Below are 6,000 nucleotides of genomic sequence, written 5' to 3' on the forward strand. Positions count from 1 at the left end.
GTGGACTGAAATGAACAAGGCCACATGTTACCATTCTCTAGAAACACTAGTGATAGTTTATCAAGCCCATGTCTTTCTAGAAGAAGAAGGAAGGAATTGTCACTGAGCAAATAGCTGCAGCAAATCTTCTCCCAGGGCATCTCCTGGCACAGGCCTCAGTAAAGGTTTATCGCTTTTCCCCATAAAGGTCTTGTGTAGTTTTTTTATTTGAATGAGATCTTTTTTCTATTTTCTTTTCCATTTGGTTATTGCTAATGAATAGCTTTCAGATATTACGTATCTAACCAGTTTGCAGAACGCTTGTATTCTAGTCATGAAGACAGTATCTTATTTATTTTTACTGCCTTTTCGCACTAGGCTGAGGCTGCTGATAGAATTTTGGAGGAAATCAAATGTGGTAATGCTCATATTTGTTCACCATTAAGTTCATGCTTATAGTCAGTTTCAGATAGATGTACTTTGTCAAGGTCAGAAAGCTTCCTTCTAGTCCTAGTTAAGAACTTTGATGAGTGGTTTTTTCAATCTTCAAACTACTCTAATCCCACCTGACTTCCAGCTCTTCCCCCACACTTCTTTTGTTCATGTCACCCATCACCTTCGCTACCAGGTCTAGTGGACACTTTTTTGTCATCATCTTATTTGACCTCTCCAAACCATATGACCTAGTTGACCACTCCTTCTCCTTGAACCGACTTCTCTCAGTGTCTCTCTGGTTTTTCCCCTGCCACTCTGGCCACTCGTTTTGGTCTCCTTTGGCATCTGCTCCTCTTCTTGTGAGTTTCTCAGGATCGGTCCTCGGGTTTGTGGTGTTTTCTTCCCTCTTCCCATGACTCTAAATACTGCCACATTTACACCCCAGCACTGGTGCCCAGCTCCAGACTCCTGCAGCTAACTGCGCTCTTGACCTTGCTCACAGGTGCTGTTTCCTCTGCCTTCCCAGGCCAGGGTCCTCCCCCTCTGTCAAGTCTCAGATGCTTCCTCCTCAGTCACGCTCTCTCTTCGCCCTACGTTCTTCCCCCATGACTCTCCATTGTAGAGAGAGAGTTCATGGAACTCTCTGAGTTTGTGTGCACTTAGTAGTCTATTCATTGGCTAGCTCCCTCATCTATGAGGGCAGAGGCTTCACGTGGCTAGCAGATGCCTGAAGATCCACAGTAATGTTACTAAGGGAATGAGTAGATGGATGGATAAGTGGATGAATGGGTGGATAGATGATGTTTTAAGAAATTGTAGGCCGGGCGCTGTGGCTCACGCCTGTAATCCTAGCTCTTGGGAGGCCGAGGCGGGCGGATTGCTCAAGGTCAGGAGTTCAAAACCAGCCTGAGCAAGAGCGAGACCCCGTCTCTACTATAAATAGAAAGAAATTAATTGGCCAATTGATATATATATAAAAAATTAGCCGGGCATGGTGGCGCATGCCTGTAGTCCCAGCTACTTGGGAGGCTGAGGCAGAAGGATCGCTCGAGTCCAGGAGTTTGAGGTTGCTGTGAGCTAGGCTGACGCCATGGCACTCACTCTAGCCTGGACAACAAAGGGAGACTCTGTCTCAAAAAAAAAAAAAAAAAAAAAATAAGAAATTGTAGCATAAAGAAAGTTGCTCAGAATCATATAAAAATAGAGCAAGTAGCTGCTCTCACACAATTTATCCTCTTCTGTCTCCACATATTATCATGGAAGTATGTGTTCGTGTGTCTGCCCATGTACACATGTATGCCTGTGTGCTTTCAACTGAGAAGGGGTGAAAAACTGAGGGAGAGTCTAAAGGTATTTGCAGCCTGGTACCAAGGATCAGTAGAAAGCAATGGGGTAACTATGGGCAATTTGCTTTTAAGCTGTCTACATGCTGTAGAGAGAGTTGGGGGAGAAAGCCAAATGCACGAAAAGTTGCCTCTAGGATGACCAGAGAATTTACCATCCAAACCAAGTCACTCTTTTATGAAAGGGGACACTATCAATAATTACCCTGGGGCAACAAGTGTAAACTGGGACTATCATTGGCAGACTGAGACGCAGAGGCACCCTCCTTTTAATTAACCAAAGTACATTGCAGTGGCCCTACCTCAAGTTCAAGGAAGCTGAGCAAATACATTGTTTGAGTATGGATCATTGGGTATAAAGATTACAAAGTAGTTGGTCGAGGTGGACCTTATTTTATTGGGTGCTTGACATTTGAGTAAACACTGGAAGGAGGTGAGAGGTGGCTGTGTCTGGGGAAAAGCAGAGGAAACAGCCAGTGGAGGGGCTGAGGTAGGAGCATGCCTGGTGTGCCCAGGGAACAACATGGAGCACTGTGACTGACTGGAGCAAAGTGAGTGGGGGGAGTTGTCAGAGGTGAGTCAGAAGCACCAAGTGCATGTCATGCAGAGCCTTGCAAGCCATTGGAGGAACTTGGGCTTTTATTCTGAGTGTAATGCGGGGCCATTGAAGGCTTTTGAGTAGAGGAGAGACATCATATGACTTGCATTTGAAGGATGTTCTATTGAAATAAACTTCAGAGGGACCAAGTTAGAAGCAGGAAGGACAGTTAGGATGCTACTGCAGTAATCCAGGCCAAGGAATAATGGTGTCTCAGATCTGGGAGTCTGCAATGGGAGTGGGAAGAAGTTGTCAGATTTTGGATATATTTTGAAATAGCCTTGGGATTTTCTGATAGGTTGATTGGCTATGAGTTGGCAGAGAGTGGAGTCAGGGATGACTCCTGGACTTTTCCTCTTTACCACTGGGACAGAGAAAGCAGCAGGTAGAGCAGGCTTTGGGGGAAGATCAGTAGGTAGGCCAGTTCAGACATCCAAGCAGTAGGGTCAAGTGTGGTGGCTCACACCTATAATCCCAGTACTTTGGGAGGCTGGGGTGGGAGTATCGCTTGAGGCCAGGAGTTAGAGACCAGAGATTCAAGCAGAGAGGCTGAGCAGGCACTTGGGTGAAGGAGTCTGGAGTTTGGGAGAGAGTTTAGGATGGAGATATAGATCTGAGAGTCAATGCCTATAGATGGGACTTGATAAAAAATGAGTGGTCTCCATCCTAGATGGATATAAACAAGGAATGAAGATCAGTGTTTCCTTCTGTTGACACCTCTAGGTTTTCATGTTTAGGACTTAATAAGTTACTTAATAAGTCAAATAACTTAAAATGTAGGATGGGAGCATACATTTTTAAAGGAATGCCTTTGTAAATGAGAAACAGTTTTTATAAAGAGAACAATAACTCTTCTTTCCTGTTCTCTCCATTCTTTTTTTTTGAGTCCTAGATTTTCATAAACCTGGTGACATGCGCTGAGTCTACTTAGACCAGCAGTGAGCCCAGGGACACCTCTTCCCCTAGGTGGCGCCCCAGGCTTGTGCTGACTGGGCCACTTTCTCCACAGCGTGTCAGCAAAACTGGCCTACCGCTTGGTACTTCTCACTTCCTAGGAATTAAGGAAGACAGAGGCGGAGCCAGCAGTAAAGAAACCTAGGGCAGCAGGGTCCCATCTCCCTGCCTGTCCCCCAGTGTTCCCTGGCCAAAGACACGGCCCTTTGTTTCTCGTTTGTGAAAATGCAGGGAACGCAAAGCTCCCGGAGCTAGGGAGTCCTGCATGGTCCAGCCTCTGAGCTAGTGACAGACATGCCCTCCCTGAGGCGCTGAGCACTGGGACAAGCTAGGACAGCCCCCGCTGCTGCCCCTACCAGCTGAGAGCACAGGGAGACAGGATGGGGACACGGTCTGGAGCAGCAGAGAAGGTGGGTAACGATGATGGCGCTCTGCCACCTCTGCCATCATGTGCTCCTGGAGCCCAGGACCTCCATAGCTCCTCTTGCTCACCCTGGACCCTGAGTGTTCTTGAGAGTCCACAGCTGTTCCCAGCTGTTCACCCGAAACAGAGCAGGGGCTCCAGGGAGCTGCTTGTGTGCCCTTCCTCACTTCCGTGGACATCAGCTGACTGGGAGCCATCCCGGGGAGGTCTGAGGGATGTGGGGAACAGCTAGGACACATGGACAGAGCAAAGACAAGTGGGGAGATGTGTGGCCTGCGCCCTCCTTCCCCAGTAACTGCCCGCCTCCAGGGACAGAACCCCTGCTGCAGACTCTGTGTGAGATCCTCAGCAGAGAAACAAGCACTCTGGAGCAGCAGAGAGGTGGGTAATGATGATGGCGCTCTGCCATCATGTGCTCCTGGAGCCCAGGACCTCCATGGCTCCTCTTGCTCACCCTGGACCCTGAGTGTTATTGAGAGTCCACAGCAAGAGTCTTGTTTGAGAGTCCAAACAAGATGTAAAACTTTCCAGGAACACAGCCAGTATGGAAGATAAGCCTATGTCTGCAACATCTACCCTCCCCACAAGCCCACCATGTTCCAATAAATCAGAGCAAAGGAAGTAACGAGACACGGTCCTCCAAATCCAACATGCAGACATGTTCCAGAAACCTGAACCTGCTGTAGAAACAAGCCACACTGGCAGGGGAAGTAAAATCTAGACTTGAGCTTTGAACATGCAGTTCCTTGTGAGCCTTTTGAGTAAATCAAGACAAGATAAAATCAGAAACTACAGAATGAGGGAACATAATGATACCAAGAGCAAGCTATGCAGGCGATTCACACACACACACACACACACACACACACACACACACACACACACAGAGTTAGTCCTCATACTACAGATTCTAGGTTGCAAAGTCCCTAGGAGCTGAGGCCCACAGTGCAGGCGAGATGGAATCACATCCCAGGCCAGCCTGTAGGTTTCTACCTTGTCTGACCATGACCCATAGGGTCCATGCCAGGACCCGAGTCAGATCATCACCCAGGGCTCTAGGCCTGCATCTTGCAGATAGCACTGATGTCACCCCCAGCCTGCTGTCCCCGACTGTCTGCATCAGGTCATGCAGGCTGCTTTCCAGTCCCCATATCCAGCTCAGGGCCCTGAGACCATGCAGATCAGCCCAGCCCTGAGAGGAGGCGATCTGCCAGTTGGGGACGTTCTCTTCCATATGCTTCTGTGTCTCCGTCAGAGATGTGAGCTCCAACAGGGTCTGGGCCCTCCAGACTGTTCTCACTACACATGTTAAGTGGGGAAAACAGGAGCTCCATCTGAGAAGACAATGGCTGAGTGAGACAAGACCCCATCATGAGGGATACAGTTGTGTTTAGCCTTTTTGAACATTCTAATAGGCAGTTTTAGAACAAATAGGAAAAAAGTCCTCTTTACATGGGTACAAAGCAACTTAAGCAACTTGTTTTCACCAAGCAGTAATACAAAGTGAAAACAAAAATATATGTAAGACCAGAAATGTTTACACTTTTCTTAGTGTAAAGAGAAAAATCACTTTAAGCTGTAGTACTCTACTTTATAACTATGTTTAAAAATATCTATACAGTTACCAACACTCTAATTGTATAGTTAAAAATTTTAAGAGAGTAGATATCTCAAGTGTTCTTACCACTTTACTAAAAGAGGGTGTGGCACAAGCTGGGCGGGGTGGCACATACCTGAGGTCCCAGCTGCTCGGGAGGCTGAGGATCACTTGAGCTCAAGAGTTTGTGTCCAGTCTTGATAACATAGCAAGACCCCTGTCTCTAAAAAACAATACAGAGAATAAATTATTTAATAAATAAATAATAAAATTATTTAATAAATAAATAAAATGATTTTTAAAAAACTAAAAAGAGAGGGCCCGAAGAAACTTTTGGAGGTGACAGATATATTTATTACCTTGATTGTGGTGGTGGTTTCACAGGTGTTTATATATGTCTAAAATCATTAAATTGTATATACTAAATGTATATAGTATGTGCAATCTTTTGTATATCAATTATACCTCAGTAAAACTGTTAAAATGATTTAAAGTGGTCCCCAGTTGTCCAACAGAAGTGACTACAATCCTCTCTAGAATAGTCTGACTTGTATTAAGTAAGATGCATCCCAGTTTCAGAGACATTAAAAGAAGTAGCATCGGAGAATTTATATATAAAGGTTGGCTCTAATTTTATAAAGTGTCAGAAAGCAATAAAATGTACTGGAAA

Source organism: Microcebus murinus, chromosome 17, assembly GCF_040939455.1.
Source record: "Microcebus murinus isolate Inina chromosome 17, M.murinus_Inina_mat1.0, whole genome shotgun sequence".
Lineage (NCBI taxonomy): Eukaryota > Metazoa > Chordata > Mammalia > Primates > Cheirogaleidae > Microcebus > Microcebus murinus.